The sequence below is a fragment of the Heteronotia binoei genome, chromosome 1 (assembly GCF_032191835.1).
Source record: "Heteronotia binoei isolate CCM8104 ecotype False Entrance Well chromosome 1, APGP_CSIRO_Hbin_v1, whole genome shotgun sequence".
Taxonomy (NCBI): Eukaryota; Metazoa; Chordata; class Lepidosauria; order Squamata; family Gekkonidae; genus Heteronotia; species Heteronotia binoei.
Window position 1 is genome coordinate 268,831,586 of NC_083223.1, and position 21,874 is coordinate 268,853,459.

At 48.8% G+C, this 21,874-nt stretch overlaps 1 protein-coding gene across 1 annotated transcript in view; it reads left to right on the plus strand.

The window, feature by feature from the left end:
- The first annotated feature begins 21,458 nt into the window (after nucleotides 1-21,458).
- The window catches only part of GATAD2B (GATA zinc finger domain containing 2B), a 75,521-nt gene continuing 75,105 nt past the window's right edge, over nucleotides 21,459-21,874 (plus strand). Inside the window, exon 1 of the mRNA XM_060255832.1 lies at nucleotides 21,459-21,722. The gene's annotated coding sequence lies outside the window, so the exon portion shown is untranslated. The remainder of the gene's footprint in view (nucleotides 21,723-21,874) is intronic.

Genomic DNA, 21,874 nt, shown 5'->3' on the forward strand with positions numbered 1-21,874 from the left:
GAAAGGGCAGCTTCTGTCAGAGCGCTCTCACCCCCACCCACTTCACAGGGGGGTCTTTTATGGGGGAAGAAGATAAAGAAGATTGTGAGCCAGTCTGAGACTCTGAAATTCAGAGTGGGGAGCCGGATATAACTCCAATGTCATCTTCTTCTTCTTATTATTATTACTACATTGTAATATATAATGAAATAATTATACAACTCACAACCAGGCCGTGCTGACAGGCCGGGGCTCGGGGGGTTGGGGACCCCTGCTCTAGCAGCCACCCTGAGCCCGGAAGGGGAGTGCGAGATACAAATCTAATGAAACAAACAAAATATTCCGTCCTGACCCGGGTGGCCCAGACTAGCCCAGTCTTGTCAAATCTCAGAAGCTAAACTAAGCAGGATGAGTCCGGGTTTGTATTTGGAAAGGAGACCGTCACAGAGTACCAGGGTCATCGCGTGGGGGTAGGCAATGGTAAATCACCTCTGAATGTTCTCACCTCGAAACCTACACGGGGTTGGTGTGAGTTAGATGGGTTTTCTGGGGCCCACTGAACCTGCAGTTCCCCTTGATAGGCTTCCTGCCTTCCAAGAGTTTTTCTAATCCACTTCTAAACATGTGTAAGTCTCTAACCACGGCTGCAGATTCTTGGTTTGTGCCTAACCGTGGTTAATTCTGGAAAGGAAAGAGAGGCAAGGAAAGGAGCAGGTAAACTTTTGGGGACCGCTCCCAAAATCCAAACCATCGTTAGGAAATGGTGTAGTGGTGAATTGCGTGGACTCTTAACTGGGAGATCCGGGTTTGATCCCCCACTCCTCCGCTTGCAGCTGCCGGAATGGCCTTGGGTCAGCCATAGCTTTCGTAGGAGTTGTTCTTGAAGGCAGCTGCTCTAAGAGCTCTCTCAGCCCCACCTACCTCACAGGGTGTCTGTTGTGGGGGAGGAAGATAAAGGAGATTGTGAGCCGCTCTGAGATTCGGATTGGAGGGCGGGATATAAATCCAATATCATCATCTCCTCCTCCTCCTCCTCCTGTGTTTTATATTAGTACATTTCATGCATTAATGTTGCTTTTTATACATGTTCATGTGTAGAGTTTTTTTTTTTTTTAAAGCAGGAATGCGCAGGATCACATTTCTGGCTGGCTTGGTGTCAGGGTTGTGGCCTAATATGCAAATGAGTTCCTGCTGGGCTTTTTCTGCAAAAAAAAAATTGCCTTGTTTGTGTATGCGTATTTTAAATTTGTCCCGAAATCTGCTTCCTGTTAGCTTCGTTGAGCGACCCTCCCTCCTCTACAAAGAAGGAGGGGCTTACAAATGGTTCCCACATGGTTGACGCCCGTATTGAGTAATTTCTTAGCCGTATTGAGTAATTTCTTAGCCTGGATGAGCCATTGGTTCGTTAGTAAAATGAACATAAGGCCCAGTTGGATCAGACTAGTAGTTCATCTAGTCCGGTATCTTGTTTCACACAGCTACCGACCAGTTTCTCTGAAGGTCTGACAACAGGGCAGAGAGGCCAAGGCCTTCCCCTGATGTTGGCTCCAGCTCTCGGATCCCTGTCAGGCACCGTGGTTAATAGACTTGCTATCACTACATCCTCTGGCAGTGAATTACTCATTTTAATCACTCTGTGTAAAGTACTGTTTCCTTTTGTTCCTCCTGAACCTACTGCCCATCAACTTCTAATGTCCTGGCCCCACTGAAGGACCTTCTGATGGCACCTGGTTTTTTTTTTTTGCCATTGTGTGACACAGAGTGTTGGAGTGGATGGGCCATTGGCCTGATCCAACATGGCTTCTCTTATGTTCTTATGGCCACTGTGTGACACAGAGTGTTGGACTGGATGGGCCATTGGCCTGATCCAACATGGCTTCTCTTATGTTCTTATGGCCACTGTGTGAGACAGAGTGTTGGGCTGGATGGGCCATTGGCCTGATACAACATGGCTTCTCCAACACTCTGTGTCACGCAGTGGCCATAAGAACATAAGAGAAGCCATGTTGGATCAGGCCAATGGCCCATCCAATCCAACACTCTGTGTCACACAGTGGCCATAAGAACATAAGAGAAGCCATGTTGGATCAGGCCAGTGGCCCATCCAGTCCAACACTCTGTGTCACACAGTGGCCATAAGAACATAAGAGAAGCCATGTTGGATCAGGCCAATGGCCCATCCAGTCCAACACTCTGTGTCACACAGTGGCCATAAGAACATAAGAGAAGCCATGTTGGATCAGGCCAATGGGCCATCCAGTCCAACATTCTGTGTCACACAGTGGCCATAAGAACATAAGAGAAGCCATGTTGGATCAGGCCAGTGGAACATCCAGTCCAATATTCTATGTCACACAGTGGCCATAAGAACATAAGAGAAGCCATGTTGGATCAGGCCAATGGCTCATCCAGTCCAATATTCTGTCACACAGTGGCCATAAGAACATAAGAGAAGCCATGTTGGATCCAGTCCAATATTCTGTGTCACACAGTGGCCATAAGAACATAAGAGAAGGCATGTTGGATCAGGCCAATGGCTCATCCAGTCCAATATTCTGTCACACAGTGGCCATAAGAACATAAGAGAAGGCATGTTGGATCAGGCCAATGGCTCATCCTGTCCAATATTCTGTGTCACACAGTGGCCATAAGAACATAAGAGAATTCATGTTGGATCAGGCCAATGGCTCATCCAGTCCAATATTCTGTGTCACACAGTGGCCATAAGAACATAAGAGAAGGCATGTTGGATCAGGCCAATGGCTCATCCAGTCCAATATTCTGTCACACAGTGGCAAAAAAAAAAATCAAGTGTCATCAGGAGGTCCACCAGTAGGGCCAGGACACTAGAAGCCCTCCCGCTGTGCCCCCCAAGCCCCAAGAATACAAAGCATCACTGCCCCAGACATAGAGTTAGTGTCTTAAGAGCATAAGAGAAGCCGTGTTGGATCAGGCCAATGGCCCATCCAGTCCAACACTTTGTGTCACACAGTGGCCAAAAAACCCAGGTGCCATCAGGAGGTCCACCAGTGGGACCAGGACACTAGAAGCCCTCCCACTGTTGCCCCCCAAGCACCAAGAATACAGAGCATCGCTGCTTCAGACAGAGAGTTAGTGTCTTAAGAACATAAGAGAAGCCATGTTGGATCAGGCCAGTGGCCCATCCAGTCCAACACTCTTTGTCACACAGTGGCCATAAAAACCAGGTGCCATCAGGAGGTCCATCAGTGGGGCCAGGACTCTAGAAGCCCTCCCACTGTGCCCCCCCCCCAAGAATACAGAGCATCACTGCCCCAGACAGAGTTCCAACGAGCCATGTTTCAACCCATGGCTGCCGAATGGCATCTCTCGCTCTCTCTGCTGAAATCTTTTGTGTTGGAAAACAGTGAGAACCAATTTATTTTTATACCGGAAGAAACTGCGCGGACTGCTTTGGGACTGGACCTCGGTCAGTGAGTGTTTGTAGGGCAAAGCTGTTGGTTTCCAGAAAACCATCAGTGTGATTGCTGTCTAGTGCCCTGCGGTGACCTGGAAGCAATGAGACTGCAAGCGACGGCCACTCCTCTAGAGTGCCCATCCTTAGAAAGAAGGGGAAGCTGATGCCATCCCCTTTCCTGCGCAGGCAGAGAGTCCCTGTGTCCATTCTTGGAAACGGACTGTACAAGATTACGCACAGGGTAGAGAAGGTGGAGAAAGAACTACTTTTCTCCCTTTCTCATTACAAGAACTCTTAGACACTCAATGAAATTGCTGAGCAGTCGGGTTAGAATGGATAAAAGTACTTCTTCACCTAAAGGGTTATTAACACGTGGAATTTGCTGCCGCGTGAGGTGACGGCGGCTTGAGGAATAGCCAGCTTCAAGAGGGGATTGGATAAACATATGGAGCAGAGGTCCCTCAGTGGCTACTAGCCACAGCGCATTGTTGAAACTCTCTGGGGCAGTGATGCTCTGTATTCTTGGTGCTTGGGGGGGCACAGTGGGAGGGCTTCTAGTGTCCTGACTCCACTGATGGACCTCCTGAAGGCACTTGGGTTTTGGCCACTGTGTGTGACACAGTGTTGGACTGGATGGACCATTGGCTTGATCCAGCATGGCTTCTCTTATGTTCTTAACCAAGTGAGCTGCATTTTCACATAATCCAAATGGGCATTGTGAGGGGGGAGGGTTGCCTCAGAGTACCCTTGGAGACTCCTGGGGTCCCTGGCCCCTAGTTTGAGAACTGGTTATCCATTTACAAAGTTCAAAGGCAATTGATTCTCTTTTTACTCCATCTCCTGGTTCCATGTCTGTCCCTCCATCTGTCCCTTTTCTCTTTACTCGCTGGTTTCCAGTGAGGCCACATTCCTTCATAAACCTAAAACTTTGAAAGCACAGCAAATTATATAAATTAAATATAATTTCTGCGCGTTGCATGATTTTGAATAAAGAATTTGGATTATGTCTGTAGCATGCCCTGGCCCCCTTCCTTCCTTCCTTCCCCCCCTCCGTGAGTAATTCCATATTAATTACCCTTTTTCACTTCCATCAAGGGTCAGATTGTGCTACATTTTTGAGTGTGCTGAACCGACTTGGAGCCCGCCTGGAAATTCTGGGATAATTATAATTTTGAATTTGTGCCGTGATGGGCAGCGGATGAATCACTTAAGTGGGACCGACTGAGAGAACGATTCGAAGCCGATCTACTCAGAACCCTACTCATGTCTGTTCGGTGAGGCTGACTCCCAGGAAGGTGTTTTTAGGGTTGCGTTATAAACCTCTTGATTGCAAGCTGCCCCAATTAGTATAACAGCGGGTTTAAAAAAAGAAAAAGAAAAAGCTGAATTATTAGTGTCACTAGCAGTGTTCCTTCTATGCCCCACAATGTTGTCAGCAGAAATTCTACCCTGTGAGCAAAAAAAAAAAAGCTAGTAGCATTAAAGTTGTGAGCGAGTCTATGTTTGACTAACGCCTAAATTGGTTTTTTAGAAGATTACTTCCATAACCTTGTAAACGTCTCAGAATAAATTCTTCAAAATTATATTTAAGAATAATTTAAACATTATAAGAGAAAACAGAATCAAGTCAAATCTCACCCAGTCTTTTCCACTATGTTGGTAGACCTGGCGTCAGATGAACAGGTCTACCCACCCCTTTCTACTATATTAGTAGACCTGGCCTCTGGAGAACTAATATAGTGGAAAGGGGTGGGTAGGCCTGTTTATCTGACGCCAGGTCTACCAATATAGTGAAAGGGGGTCTACCCACCCCTTTCCACTATATTGGAAGACCTGGCCTCTGGAAAACAGGTCTACCCACTTCTTTCCACTACTTGGTAGACCTGGCCTCTGAAGAACAGGTCTACCCACCCCTTTCCGCTACATTGGTAGACTTGGCCTCTGAAGAACAGGTCTACCCATCCTTTCTGCTACATTGGTAGACCTGGCCTCTGGAAAACAAGTCTACCCACCCCTTTCCACTATATTGGTAGGCCTGGCCTCTGGAGAACAGGCCTACCCACCCCTTTCCGCTGTATTGGTAGGCCCGGCCTCTGGAGAACAAGTCTACCCACCCCTTTCCGCTACATTGGTAGACCTGGCCTCTGGAAAACAAGTCTACCCACCCCTTTCCACTATATTGGTAGACCTGGCCTCTGGAGAACAGGCCTACCCACCCCTTTCCGCTACATTGGTAGGCCCGGCCTCTGGAGAACAGGCCTACCCACCCCTTTCCGCTACATTGGTAGGCCCGGCCTCTGGAGAACAGGCCTACCCACCTCTTTCCGCTACATTGGTAGGCCCGGCCTCTGGAGAACATGTCTACCCACCCCTTTTTTTTTTTTGTAATTTATATCCCGCACCTTCCCACTAGGTGGCTCAGGGCGGCTTACAACATATAAAAACTAACATAAAATATAAAATTAAGCATAAAAAATTTACATTTCATAATTTATATAGTTAAAATCTAGACATTTGTTATAGACGTAAACATTAAAATCATACAGCGGTCTTACAGCTACACTCAGTTCAAGTTCAGGTTCAGTGCCAGTTAGTTGTGGGCCAGCCGGAAGAGGGCTGTCTTGCAGGCCCTGCGGAATTGGGCCTGGCCTCCGGAGAACAGGACTACCCACCCCTTTCTGCTACATTGGTAGGCCCGGCCTCTGGAGAACAGGTCTACCCACCCCTTTCCACTACATTGGTAGGCCCGGCCTCTGGAGAACAGGTCTACCCACCCCTTTCCGCTACATTGGTAGGCCCGGCCTCTGGAGAACACGTCTACCCACCCCTTTCCGCTACATTGGTAGGCCCGGCCTCTGGAGAACACATCTACCCACCCCTTTCCACTACTTGGTAGGCCTGGCCTCTGGAGAACACATCTACCCACCCCTTTCCACTACTTGGTAGGCCTGGCCTCTGGAGAACAGGTTTACCCTGCCTCTTTCAATTGTATTGGTAAATCTGGTCTCCGGAGAACGGGTCTACCCACCGCAGTCCACTATGTTGGTAGATTTGCCTTGTGCTGAGCCTTAGAAAACATACAAGCACTTGGGGGGCTGGGGGGACTCTTGCAATCTACTTTTTAAAAAGTGAAATATGACAATCAGCATTACAGGTCAAGTATAGCAGAGGGGAAACAATCACTTTTAGAACCCTTACTAACCTAACAAACAGGAAGTTGCTTAAATGTTATCAACCTTATTCATATATTTATATCCCCCTTTCCCCTTCCAGGACAGCTTACAAATTGTGCAGAAAGGCATAATATGGCTGTGCAAAAGAAATTGTTTTTTTTCTCCCCTCGCTCCATTGTAGCCTTTGGGGACCATTATAGTCAGTGACCCCTTAGGCTATAATGGATAATTGATCTGGGAGTATCTGGGGTTCTGGGAGAGCTGTTTTTGGAGGCAGAGGCACCATTTGCAACATAGCTGCTGGTGCCTCTCCTCAGAAAGCTCCTCAGGTTTCAAAAAGATTGGACCAGCGGGTCCAATTCTGTGGGCCTCAGAAGGAGGTGCCCCCCTTCCTCCATTTTTTTCTAATGGAGATTGTGAGCAGAGAGAAGAAGATGAAGATATTGGATTTATATCCCGCCCTCCACTCCGAAGAGTCTCAGAGCGGCTCACAATCTCCTTTACCTTCCTCCCCCCCAACAGACACCCTGTGAGGTAGATGAAGATATTGGATTTGTATCCCGCCCTCCACTCGGAAGAGTCTAAGAGCGGCTCACAATCTCCTTTCCCTTCCTCCCCCACAACAGACACCCTGTGGAGGAGCCCGCTTCGGTGGGGTAGGGCGGGATATAAATCAAATAAATCAAATAAAATGAAAATGAAATGAGAAGAAACCTGTGGGCAGCCTAGCTCATCTTAGAGGGAACTATGTTCACTACAGGTCTTGACAAAAATTGGAGAGGTGAGGATCATCTTAAAAGGCATCCATGCTTTCCCTCACACAGAGGGGACGGTTTCTAGGGATGCCAGCCTCCAGGCGGGACCTGGGGATCCCCCAGGTTACAGCTCATCTCCAGGCTTCAGAGATCAGTTCCCCTGGAGAAAATGGATGCTTTGGAGAATGGACTGTACCCCACTGGGCACTGTACCCCACTGAGGTCCCCGCCCTCTCCAGGCTCCACCCCCAGATCTCCAGGAGTTTCCCAAACAGGATCTGGCAACTCTCCACCCGTCCCCCACTGGTATGCAGGGAGCACCTGATGACCCTGCTTCTAATCATAGCAGAGGTGTTCCCTCTGCTCCCCTCACACATAAGAAGGAATGTTTCTTCTAAAGCAGGGGTGTCGAACTCATTTGTTATGAGGGCCGGATCTGACCCAAATGAGACCTTGTCGGGCCGTGCCGTGTGTGTACCTATTTAAGATTCGGCAGCAGAGATATAGACTTTATAAAGGACACAGACACAATTAAAAACAAAAGACAAACACAGTTAAAGATTTTCTTTTTTTAAAAACACACACCTTAAAACGTACTTAAGATATTCGCACTGGTTGGCCTTAAAGGTGCTTTCTTTGAATCTCTCCCATGAAATCCAGGGAAGTGGGCAAAGGAAGCTCTGGCTCTTTCCTTCCTTCCCCAGGGGACCCGGAAGGAGAGGAGCCTCAGCTAATAGAAGAGAAAAGAGGCTTGGCTTAGTAGCTGTGCTGTGCAATTCAAAGAGCCTGACGAAGCAAGCTCTGCTCCCCCCTTCTGCTCCCAAGGGAGGAGCCTCAGCCAATGGATTTAGTTTAGTTTAGTTTAGTTTCGATTTATATCCCGCCCTTCCCACCGAAGTGGCTCAGCCTGAATGGAGAAAATAGGGGTTTTGCTCTGTAGCTCCTGTGCGATTGAGCAAGCCTTGCAAAGCAAGCTGTTGTGCAGATGACCACCAGTTGCTCAGAGGCCTGATAGGAGCCCTCTGGGGGCCTGATTTGACCCCTGGGCCGCATGTTTGACACCCCTGTTCTAAAGTTATCCCCAATGCATCTGGGAGGGTGCATCGTCTAAATCCCCAAAGAAAGCAATAGTCTCTACCAAACGTTTGGGATTTATTGATATTCAGATGTATGCAGATTTAATCAGTTAATAGAATTGATTAATTGATGAAAGCTCATATGATTATTTGATGTAGCTTTCTGTGAGTGCCAGCCCTGGTTTGCACAGGTTACACAAGGACATGACAGTGGGGCACGCATTAGCAAACACCCGTTAAAGGATGCGTTCCGCTAATGCTGATGCTTCCCCCCAAGGTAAGGCATCTTCCCCAATGGGAACTCTTCTTCCACTGAAGGAAAGTGCTGCCATTAGTGGCAAGGATCCACGGGATCTAGCCCAGCATATTAACCCAGAAAAGTATCCTTTTGTTTGAAAACAGGTCCATGGCACCTCCAGAGTGCAGTTGGGGGCAGTGCTCCCTCTAAGCTGCAGTCTTGGGAGCAAAAATTCCACTTTGTGAGCTACTGGTATTAAAGTGGTGAGCTCCTGCCTAAATTATTGTGCTCTGGGGCCCTCCTTCCTGAGCTAAGACAAAAATGCATGAGCCGGAGGGTCAAAATCTGTGAGCTAGCTCACGCTAACTCAGCTTAGAGGGAGCACTAGTTGTGGGATCTTCATAGTTGTAGATTGGTGCCTGGCATAACTTTGTGCCTTTTTCCCGGCAAACCACAATCCTGGAATCAGAATGGCTGAAGCAAGCCCCCAAGGTTACCAGCCGCTATTTGAGCGAAGGCCCTACCCACATGGTCCCAGGCCAACTGGATCTTGTCCGATCCCCCTTCCTGTCATAAGAACATAAGAGAAGCCATGTTGGATCAGGCCAATGGCCCATCAAGTCCAACACTCTGTGTCACACAGTGGCCAAAATATCTATATCTCTCTGTCTATCTCTCTGTCTATCCATCTGTCGTCTATCTATCTATCTATCTATCTATCTATCTATCTATCTATCTATCTATCTATCTATCTATCTATCTATCTATCTATCATCTATCTATCTATCATCTGTCTATTATCATCTATCATCTCTCTCTCTCTCTCTCTCTCTCTCTCTCTCTCTCTATCTATCTCTCTCTATCTCTATCTCTGTATCTCTCTCTCTCTATCTATCTATCTATCTATCTATCTATCTATCTATCTATCTATCTATCTATCTATCTATCTATCTATCTATCTATCTATCTATCTATCTATCTATCTATCTATCTATCTATCTAAATTTTTGGCCACTGTGTGACACACAGTGTTGGACTGGATGGGCCATTGGCCTGATCCAACATGGCTTCTCTTATGTTCTTAATTGCATTTTAAATGTAACCCCCCCAGAGCCTTGTGGTGCAGGGGAGGGTGGGCTAAAAGCCTAATAAATAAGCAAGCAAGCAGAGGGCGGTCCTGGTTAATGCTTGGATGGGAGACCGCCAAGGAAGTCCAGGCAAGCCATCTCTGTTCTTCTTTCGCCTTGCAAACCCCATGGGGGTTGCCGTAAGTTAGCTGTGATCTGATGCCGCTTCCCACCACCGTGGAAAGTTGCTTGTAGCTATACTAGTCCGGAACTGTAATCCAAAAACGAAAACCACCACCTGTGTGATAGTTTTATCAGGGAGGGACGATGGCTCAATGGTAGAGCATCTGCTTGGTAAGCAGGTTCAATCCCTGGCATCTCCAGCTAAAAAGGGTCCAGGCGAGTAGGCGTGAAAAACCTTAGCTTGAGACCCTGGAGAGCCGCTGAGTAGACAGTACTGACTTTGATGGACCTATGGTCTGATTCAGTATAAGGCAGCTTTATATGTTCATATATGACCGGATAAGGTAAAGCTAACGGTAGCCCCCTGTGCAAGCACCAGTCGTTTCTGACTCTGGGGTGACGTTGCTTTCACAACATTTTCACGGCAGACTTTTTACGGGGTGGTTTGCCATTGCCTTCCCCAGTCATCTACGCTTTCCTCCCAGCAAGCTGGGTACTCATTTTACCGACCTCGGAAGGATGGAAGGCTGAGTCAACCTGGAGCCGGCTACCTGAACCCAGCTTCCGCCGAGATCGAACTCAGGTCGTGAGCAGAGGGCTCAGACTGCAGTACTGCAGCTTTACCACTCTGCGTCGCGAATACAGTGGTGCAAAAGGGTTTGCAAGCGAAAGCTTTTGCTTGTGCTGGCTTTTACATCATTGTAGCCGATCCCATTGAAGGAGTTACATGGTCTGACATTTTCCTGCTTTGGTCACTGGGAGAGGTGGGATTCTGATAACACAAGAGAGACTTGGCAGGTGGTTCAACCACCGGTGTCACATCGAGCCAGTGAAGGGGCGGTTTTACAATGATCCACCTGAAAGCATTCCTTTCTGGCACTCTTGACTGCGAAGCCCCAGGTTCAAATCACATGACTGCAAGCCCCAAATTCTCACCCCCTGCCTCCAACTGCAAAATTTATTTTATTCAATTTAGATCCCGCCCTCCCCGCTAAAGCAGGCTCAGGACGGCTGGGGGAAGGCGAAAAACTGTCTTCCACTTTACAGGGCTGTTGTAAGAAGTCTTGACAGGGTATTTGTGGAGCGCTTTACTGCTTACTGCCCCGTGGCGCAGAGTGGTAAAGCTGCAGTACTGCAGTTGGAGCCCTCCGCTCACGACCCGAGTTCGATCTCGATTGACTCCGCCTTCCACCCTTCCGAGGTCGGTCAAATGAGTCCCCAGCTTGCTGGGGGGAAAGCGTAGAGGACTGGGGAAGGCAATGGCAAACCACCCCGGAAAAAAGTCTGCCGTGAAAACGTTGTGAAAGCAACGTCACCCCAGAGTCGGAAACGACTGGTGCTTGCACAGGGGGACGACCTTTACCTTTTTTTAACTACTTCAGATGTATTTCAGAGTCTGCGCTATTATAACAGGGGCAGAGAAGGGTTAGGTGGCTTGAAGTTATTTAGTCAATGTCCAAGGATAGTCAGGACAGCCCGATTCGAGTCCAGGACACATGAAATTGCCTTACACTGAATCAGACCCTTGGTCCATCAAAGTCAGCATTGGCAGCAGCTCTCCAAGGTCTCAGGCAGAGGCCTTTCCCATTGCCTACCGCCAGCTATTTTACTCGGAGATACCAGGGGATTGAACCGGGGACCTTCTGCGTGCCAAGCAGATGCTCTACCGATGGAGCCACAGGAGCACCTCAGAGCCCTATAGGATTGTCAAGAGTATGAGCTTTTGAGAGTCAAAGCTCCCTTCGTCAGACGCCTTTCGAACTTTCTCTCGAAAGCTCGTCCTCCGAATCTCTGGGCCCGAATCCCGCCGTTCTAATTGATTCGACTTCCGGAGGCTGTTCAGCAGCACTCGTCTCTGAGCGGCTTACAGTGAGCACCGAACAAATTGCGAGCAAGATAAGGCACCTTCTCGCTGAGGCTAAGCGGGTCTGATCTGGGAAAGTTGTGTAAAAGCAGGGAGCGCAAATCAGAATCTGTGTGCACCAGTGTGTGTGTGGGGGGGGGGGGAGGAGGGGCTGAGCAGGGTGTTGGGGTGATCTTGCCTCAATGCAGCCCCCTCAGCCTCGTGCCAGTTAGTCTACCAGGTCCCCCCTTCCCCCTCCTCTCCAAACTGGTTTTCCCAGTATTCTAAAAGGGGCTTCTAAAAGGAAGGGAAGTTGAAGGAAGATATGTCTCCCAGAGTGTTTTCTCCATGCAATTCACAGCCTCCAGCTCAATATTTCTCTCTCTCTCTCCCTCTCTCTGTGTGCCCTCTTCTCTTTCTGGAGTTACTTTTCCTCGTGCAAGCCCTTCAGAGCCCAGCGAGGCCCACCCATCTTTCTCTCCCTCGCTTCCAGAGTCTCAGCTGGGCTCCCAGCTTTTTGGAAAGATGGAGCGTCCGTGCCTCGGTGACGTTCTCTCCTGCCCTCGTTTGCACTGTGCTCATCTCCTTCACCACGCAGCTTTCCTCCTCAATTCCAAACGCTGTCAATCAAACTCACTCTCTATCCGTCTGAGCCAACTAACAGGTCCGTCATGCTGTAGCGTGACCAAGGAATGGGAGCTCAGCATTGGGCTGAGCCAAAGGGGCAGGCCGTGTGGGTAGAATCACGTGCCGTTCTCAGCAACTCCCACTGAGTTCCGTTCTCAGCAACTCCCACTGAGTTCCATAGGGCACCGTTAGCAGGCTGTCGACTGCTGCATTTTTATTTTATTTTATTCCCTTCATTTATTTTGCTATCCCTCCATTTTATCAATTGAGCCGGTTTTGGGGAAGTTACCTTGAATTTTGTGGATTGCCAGCAGGTGAATATAACTTCCTATTCTGTTGGTGTCCCCAAGAACACAGTTCTTTCTGTGTCCCTGTAGGATTGCCACTACCATAGAGTGTAGTGGGGATAAGTAAAAGCTGCAGCGTAGAGGGGACAGCTTTCTGGGGGTGGGGTTTGCGACCTACCAGTTATCCTTCAGCTGACCTATGGTGCCTCTTTAGCTTGGAGAAACGTCAACTGAGGGGTGACATGACAGAGGTTTACAAAATTATGCACGGGATAAAGAAGGTAGAGGAAGAAGTACTTTTCTCCCTTTCTCACAATGCGAGAACTCCTGGACATTCAATGAAATTGCTGAGCAGTTGGGTTAGAACGGATAAAAGGAAGTCCTTCTTCAACCAAATGGTGATTAACACGTGGAATTCACTGCCGCAGGAGGTGGCGCTGGCTGCAAGCATAGACAGCTTCAAGAGGGGATTGGATAAATGAATGGAGCAGAGGTTCATCAGTGGCTGTTAGCCACAGCTTATTGATGGAACTCTCTGTCTGAGGCTCTGTATTCTTGGTGCTTGGGAGGGGCAACAATGGGAGAGCTTCTAGTGTCCTGGCCCCACTGATGGACCTCCTGATGGCACCTGGGTTTTTTGGCCACTGGGTGACACAGAGTGTTGGACTGGATGGGCCATTGACCTGATCCAACATGGCTTCTCTTCTGTTCTTATGTGACACAGAGTGTTGGACTGGATGGGCCATTGGCCTAATCCAACATAGCTTCTCTTATGTTCTTATGTGACACAGAGTGTTGGACTGGATGGGCCATTGGCCTGATCCAACATGGCTTCTCTGATGTTCTTATGTGACAGAGTGTTGGACTGGATGGGCCATTGACCTGATCCAACATGGCTTCTCTTCTGTTCTTATGTGACACAGAGTGTTGGACTGGATGGGCCATTGGCCTAATCCAACATAGCTTCTCTTATGTTCTTATGTGACACAGAGTGTTGGACTGGATGGGCCATTGGCCTGATCCAACATGGCTTCTCTGATGTTCTTATGTGACAGAGTGTTGGACTGGATGGGCCATTGGCCTAATCCAACATGGCTTCTCTTCTGTTCTTATGTGACACAGAGTGTTGGACTGGAGGGGCCATTGACCTGATCCAACATGGCTTCTCTGATGTTCTTATGTGACACAGAGTGTTGGACTGGAGGGGCCATTGGCCTAATCCAACATCGCTTCTCTTATGTTCGTCTGTGACACAGAGTGTTGGACTGGATGGGCCATTGACCTGATCCAACATGGCTTCTCTTATGTTCTTATGTGACACAGAGTGTTGCACTGGAGAGGCCATTGGCCTGATCCAACATGGCTTCTCTTATGTTCTTATGTGACACAGAGTGTTGGACTGGATGGCCCATTGACCTGATCCAACATGGCTTCTCTGATGTTCTTATGACCCGCCATGGGGTTTTCAAAGCAAGAGATGTTCAAAGGTGGCTTGCCATTTCCTGCCTCTGCTTCACGACACTGGACTTCCTTGGTGGTCTCCCACCCCAATACTGACCAGGGCTGACCTTGCTCGGCTTCTGAGACCTGATGAGATTAGGCTAGCCTGGGCTATCCAGATCAAGGGCATTACAGTGCCACAGCCCTCCCATCCCAGTGGAACAATCTCACGTAGCTGCCTTATAGTATATCAGATGCTCGGTCCGTCAAGGTCAGTATCGTCTACTCATACTGGCAGCAGATCTCCGTGGTTTCAGGCTGAGCTCTTTCACGTCACCTTCTGCCTGGTCCTCTTAACAGGGATTGACCTGGGGACTCTCGACATGAGTCACCAGGACAGCTTTGTGGGGAAGACAAAGAGTTGGTTTTTATACTCTGCTTTTCTCCACCTTAAGGAGTCTCAAAGCAGCTTGCAATCACCTTCCCTTCCTCTCCCCGCAACAGGGCACCTTGTGAGGCAGGTGGGGCTGAGAGAGTTCTGAAAGAACTGGGACCAGCATGGAGAAGAGGAGTGGGGAATCAAACCCTGTTCTCCAGATTAGAGTCCCCTGCTCTTAACCACTCCCTCCTTCCTTCCTTCCCTCCCTCCCTCCCTTCGTTTCTTCAATGGAGAATGCATTTAGAAGATATTGGATTTATATCCCGCCCTCCACTCCGAAGAGTCTCAGAGCAGCTCACAATCTCCTTTACCTTCCTCCTCCCACAACAGACACCCTGTGAGGTAGATGAAGATATTGGATTTATATCCCGCCCTCCACTCCGAAGAGTCTCAGAGCAGTCACAATCTCCTTTACCTTCCTCCCCCACAACCGGCACCCTGTGAGGTAGATGAAGATATTGGATTTATATCCCACCCTCCACTCCGAAGAGTCTCAGAGAGGCTCACAATCTCCTTTACCTTCCTCCCCCACAACAGACACCATGTGAGGTGTGTGGGGCTGGAGAGGGCTCTCCCAGCAGCTGCCCTTTCAAGGACAACCTCTGCCAGAGCTATAGCTGACCCAAGGCCATTCCAGCAGGTGCAAGTGGAGGAGTGGGGAATCAAACCCGGTTCTCCCAGATAAGAGTCCACACACTTAACCACTACACCAAACTGGCTCTTTAATTTGGCATTAAAGTTGCTTTCTTTCCACCTCTCTCGTTCTCTCTCTCTCCCTCCTCTCACCCCACCTTTTCCCGCATGGGCTCTGAGCGGGTCACAACAGTCAATAATACAAGGTTAAAATCAGGTACTTATAATAAAACAATATACAATCTAAAAGCAACGTAGCAGTCTAAACACAAACTCCAGTTCTGCAGTTGGTGGTGTCAGTTGCCACCACTCCTTCCATACATCCCCCAGCTGGTATAAGATAAATGGGTCGACAGAGTTATTTAACTGGCACAACCAACCAACTATCCCTTACCTCTAGCAACAGCCATGTCCCAGGGATAGATTATTGTTCCTGGCTTGAGGAAAGCTGTTCTAGCAAAGACAAGAGCAACCTTAAAGACTTAACAGAAGACCAGTGGAACATTAAAGACTTAACAGAATTTGTGGCAGGGAACGAGCTTTCGTGAGTCATGCCACAAATGTCATTAGTCTTTAAGATGCTAATGGATTCACTGCTACAGACAGACTGCCTGATTCTTTTAACTGGGATCGAACTGGGGACCTTCAACATGCAAAGCAGATACCCTTACCGCCGGGCTACCCATCTTGATCTAGCAAAGACGACTATTCGTTCTTCGTTCTTGCTGTCTCCGTGTGACTGAGAGAGCTTTGACTTCAGGAAGCTTATACCAGGGGTGGCCAAACTTGCTTAACATAAGAGCCTTATAGAATAAATGTCAGATGTCTGAGAGCCACAAGACATGAATGTCAGGTGTCGTGAGAGCCGCAAGACATGAACATCAGATGCTGAGAGCCAGTTTGGTGTAGTGGTTAAGTGTGAGGACTCTTATCTGGGAGAACCGGGTTTGATTCCCCACTCCTCCACTTGCACCTGCTGGAATGGCCTTGGGTCAGCCATAGCTCTGGCAGAGGTTGTCCTTGAAAGGGCAGCTGCTGTGAGAGCCCTCTCCAGCCCCACCTACCTCACAGGGTGTCTGTTGTGGGGGAGGAAGATAAAGGAGATTGTGAGCCGCTCTGAGACTCTTCGGAGTGGAGGACGGGATATAAATCCAATATCATCATTGAGGCGAGGAAGTACTTCAAGTACTTAAAGGGCTGTCATATATAGAGGATGGTGTGGAATTGTTTTCTGTGGCGCCGGAAGGTCGGACCAGAACCAATGGGTTGAAATTAAATCAAAAGAGTTTCCGACTCAACATTAGGAAGAACTTCCTGACGGTTAGAGCGATTCCTCAGTGGAACAGGCTTCCTCGAGAGGTGGTGGGCTCTCCTTCCTTGGAGGTTTTTAAACAGAGGCTGGATGGCCATCCGACAGCAATGAAAATCCTGTGAATTTAGGGGGAGGTGTTTGTGAGCTTCTTGCATTGTGCAGGGGATTGGACTAGATGACCCTGGAGTTCCCTTCCAACTCTATGATTCTATGAAGGCAGGCAGATAGATGGGGTGAGAGGAGGGAGAGAGAGAGAGGTGGAAAGAAAGCAACTTTAATGCTAAATGCATTCTCCAAGCCAGCCGATAGGGCAGTGGGAGCTTCAAGAAAGTGTGAAAGAGCCACATGTGGCTCCCGAGCCACAGTTTGGCCACCCCTGGACTCTACCCTGAAAATCTAGCTGGTCTTTAAAGTGTTCTGCTGGATTCAAAACTAACTCTTGTCGTTTCTGTTTGCGATGGAAGGGACTTGCTGAGGGGCAGAGCACCATAAGAGACGCTTCGCATCCTCCCTGTTTCCACTATAAATCCCTTTCCTTCCTCCGTCTGTGCCCCTCTTGATGGGCGTTTCGCTCTTAAAATATCAAAATATGTCAGACATTTGCCAAATTCGAAATGCAGAATTTTGGATGGGAGTCAGGGACTCAACGGATGCCCAGCCTTCGAGTGTGGCTTAGGCTAGAGGTATTTGGTACTGACTCTTGAAGGACATAACCATGGACTTGCTTTCCTGCATGCAGAGGTATGAAGGCGACTAGAGCAAGGGTGTCAAATATGTGGCCCGGGGGCCGAACCAGGCCCCCAAGCAACTGGCTGTCATCTGCTTCCTTCTCCCTCTCAATCGCAGAGGAGCTACAGAGCAAAACCTCTATTTTCTCCATTGGCTGAGGCTCCTCCTTTGTGGGGGGAGGCAGAGCTTGCTTTGCCAGGCTCTCTCAATTTCACAGCAGAGCTACTGAGCCAAACCTCTCTTCCTTCTCCCTCTCCTCTCCCTCCTGGTCCCCTGGAAGAGGAAGGAAAGAGCCAGAGCTTCCTTTGCCCAGTTAAGAATGTAAAAACATAAGACAAGCCATGTTGGATCAGGCAAGTGGCCCATCCAGTTCAACACTCTGTGTCACACAGTGGCCAAAAAAACCCCAAGTGTCATCAAGAGGTCCACCAGTGGGTCTAGAAGCCTTTCCACTGTGCCCCCCGCCCCAGCACAAGAATACAGAGCATCACTGCCCCAGACAGAGAGTTCCAACAATACACTGTGGCTAATAGCCACTGATGGACCTCTGCTCCATATGCTTATCCATTCCCCTCTTGAAGCTTTCTGTGCTTGTAGCTGCTGCCACCTCCTGTGGCAGTGAATTCCACATGTTAAATCACCCTTTGGGGGAAGAAGGACTTCCTTTTATCCGTTCTAACCCAACTGCTTAGCAATTTCATTGACTGCCCACAAGTTCTTGTGTAGCGAGAAACGGAGAAAAGTGCTTCTTTCTCTGCCTTCTGTATTCCGGGCATAATCTTGTAAACCTCTATCATGTCACCCCTCAGTCGACGTTTCTCCGAGCTAAAGAGCCTCAATTGTTTTAAGAAGAAGAAGAAGCTATTGGATTTATATCCCGCCCTCCACTCCGAAGAGTCTCAGAGCAGCTCACAATCTCCTTTACCTTCCTCCCCCACAACAGACACCCTGTGAGGTGGGTGGGGCTGGAGAGGGCTCTCACAGCAGCTGCCCTTTCAAGGACAACCTCTGTCAGAGCTATGTCAAGGACAACCTCTGTCAAGGCCATGCCAGCAGGTGCAAGTGGAGGAGTGGGGAATCAAACCTGGTTCTCCCAGATAAGAGTCCGCACACTTAACCACTACACCAAACTGGCTCTCCATAGGGAAAGTGTTCCAACCCTTGAATCATTCCCTGGATCCCATGGGTGAAATACAAAGAAAGCACCTTTAAGACCAAGTGCATGTGTTTGGCTATGCCCTTTATAAATATCTTCCCTACCTTATCTTAAAATAGGTTCACATATGGCCCAGCCCAACGTGGGTCCGACCCGACAAGGTCTCATTTATGTCAGATCCGGCCCTCATAACAAATGAGCTTGACACCCCTGGACTAGAGAACTTTCAGCAGTTCTGGAAAGCCGCCGTCAGCCACGGCTGTTCGCAGATGCAGAAGAAGCGTGGCTTTGCCCAAGCGTGACAGTGGTCAAGATTTCCTGCTGTCGGCACCGATGTCCCCTCTAAGCTGCGGAGTCCTGTGAGCAGAAATTCTTACTTTGTGAGCTCCTGGCATTAAAGTGGTGAGCTGCTGCATAAATTAGCGCGCTCTGTGGTCGTCCTTCCTGAGCTACGACAAAAGTGTGTGAGCCGGAGGCTAAAAATCTGTTGAACTAGCTCATGGTCACTCAGCTTAGAGGGAACACTGGTTGGCACTAGGGAGTGCCAATATGTTCAATATCTGAAGAAGGGAACAGTGGCTCACAAAAGGTCCTCCCCCACCACAGATTTTGGAAGCTTTTAAAGTCCTAGAGAGCCCCGTGGCGCAGAACGGTAAAGTTGCAGTACTGCAGTCAGAACCCTCTGCTCTGGGTTCGATCCCAGCGGAAGCTGGTTCCAGGTTGACTCAGCCTTCCATCCTTCCGAGGTCGGTCAAATGAGTCCCCAGCTTGCTGGGGGGAAAGTGCAGGTGGCTGGGGAAGGCAATGGCAAACCACCCCGTAAAAAGTCTGCCGTGAAAAGCAATGCCACCCCAGAGTCGGAAACGACTGGTGCTTGCACAGGGGGACTACCTTTGCCTTTACCGTTACTGCATAAATTAATGTGCTCTGGGGTCATCCTTCCTGAGCTAAGACAAAAGTGTGTGAGCTGGAGGCTAAAAATCTGTTGAGCTCGCTCATGGTCACTCAGCTTAAAGGGAACACTGGTTGGCACTTGGAGTGCAAATATATTCCGTATCTGAAGAGGGGAGCAGTGACTCACAAAAGGTCCTCCCTCACCACGAATTTTGTTAGTTTTTAAAGTGCTCCTGGACGCTTGCTCTTTCCTGCTGCTACAGACAAACTCACACGACTGCTCATCTTAATATATTCAGTGGAATACCAGATGTGCTCTCAAGGACCAGGGGCGGGGGTGGGGGGGCGACACTAAATTTCTTCGCACCCACTCTGGTGAATGAGCCACGCACACCTGACCCGCAGTGAGCTCGACGGATCCAGTAAGAGTATGTAGATCAGATTTCCTGGTTGGGTTGCTCCATTTGCATTCAAGGGGAGATGCTGTTGGAACTGTAGTTTGTCCTAACAACATCGGTAGTCGATGGGAGCAGTACTCCCTCTAAACTGTGGAGTCTTGTGAGCAAAGATTCTACTTTGTGAGCTGCTATCATTGAAATTGTGAGCTACTGCATAAATTAGCTTGCTCCGGGGCCATTTTTCCTGAGTTAAGTCAAACGTGTGTGAGTCTAAAAAACTATGAGCTAGCTCACACTAACTCAGCACAGAGAGAACACTGGATGGGAGAGTTGTGGCGACATAGGGTCTTGTGGGGCATAGGGTCCTGTGGGGCCAGAAGGGTCATGTGTGAATGTGCAGAGTCACCAAAACTAAATTGTGGGGAGGGGGGGGGCATAGAAGATTTGATTAATGAGAATTATCTAAGTCTGGTTTACATCAGGGGTGTCAAATATGTGGCCCAGGGGCCGAATCAGGCTCCCAGAGTGCTCCTATCAGGTCGCCAAAACAACTGGCTGTCATCTGCTTCCTTCTCCCTCTCTCTTGCTTCCTTCTGGTTAACAGCTTACTTTGCAAGGCTTGCTAAATCGCAGAGGAGCTACAGAGCAAAACTATCTATTTTCTCCATTGGCTGAGGCTCCTCCCATGAGGAGGAGGAGGAGGGGGGGAGAGGCAGAGCTTGCTTTGCCAGGCTCTGTCAGTTGCACAGCAGAGCTACTGAGCCAAATCTCTCTTCTTTCTATTGGCTGGGGCTCCTCCCCCTCCTGGTCCCCTGGGGAAGGAAGGAACGAGCCAGAGCTTCCTTCGCCCAGCTCCCTGGATCCCATGAGAGAGATACAAAGAAAGCACCTTTAAGACCAAGTGCTAATGTTTTAAGCATGTTTTAATTGTGTATGTCTGTGTCCTTTATAAAGTTTGTATCTCTGATACCTTATCTTAAATAAGTTCACATGTGGCCCAGCCTGACATGGCCCAGCCTGACAAGGTCTCATTTATATCAGATCCAGCCCTCATGACAAACAAGTTCAACACCTCTGGTCTGCATAGCTTTACTCAGTAGTGTGGTGGCCTTTTCGTAGAACAAGAACGAGTTTCATTGGTAGAGCATGGTCTTTGCTTTCAGGAAGTCCCAGGCATCTCCAGCTCAAGGGTCTCTGGTAATAGATGTTAGGAATGTCTGTGACCCTGGAGAGCTGCTGCTGGTCATTGTAGTAGACAGCGCTGAGCTGGGTAGACACCTTGTATTGACATCTATATAAAGGCATCTTCACAAATGGTCCATAACTTGATCTCCCACCTTTCAAAGCGGGCCAAACAGGAGGTTACCGGCCTTTGGCTTAAATTTTGATTTCTCTCCATCCCGCCCCAGGGCGAAGACGCCGCCTAATTTGAATTGTGCTTTTCAGAAAAAAAAAATGCAAAACCAGCGCCCGGTGATATTATCCTTCCATTTTCGGCAGCTAAGTGGTTAAAAGACCCTTGGAGGAGAAGCCCACGCTCATGAATGAAAGGCAAAGTTTGGCAAGGTGCCAGCATATGCTTTCAGGAGTGGGGGCAAGAGAGCCAGCGCGGCAGAGCTGATGATGGAAGTCGTGGGGAAGGAAGGGGGGGGGAAGCAGTTAACTGGCTCTTATGCCACAACCAACTTAAAAAAAAAAATTAAGCGATAATTCCATGTCCTGAGGTTACAAACCGGCTGCAACTGGTTTTATTTTTTTTTTCCCCTGCCCCCGCTAGGCATCATGGGTAAAAGTAAGCATCCCCCCTTTTCTTTTGTTTAATATAACGGCACCACAGATGATTGGCAGGGACGTGCCCGTTCCGCAACTGGGCTCCGGCAGGTCCCTGGAGGGGGATGGCACGCCGCGGCCGCCCATGTTCCACCGAGGGGGCTTCTCGTGAAAAAAACCCTGGCTTTCCCCCCTGCCCTCGCGTGCTCGCAATCTGTCTTCCCCTCCGTCTGTCTGTCTCTCCCCTCCTCTTGACAAGTAGAGGAGCGAGGGAGAACACGCTACCTGTAAGTAGTCTGCCGGACTGTCTATTTTTAAAAAATATAGATATATGTATATATAAATATTTAACAAAAAGGGCCTTCAGGGAATAGCTAAGACCTTGGTTTTTTTTTTTTTTTTAAATATATATATATATTGTTTCTTTTATAGCCACAAG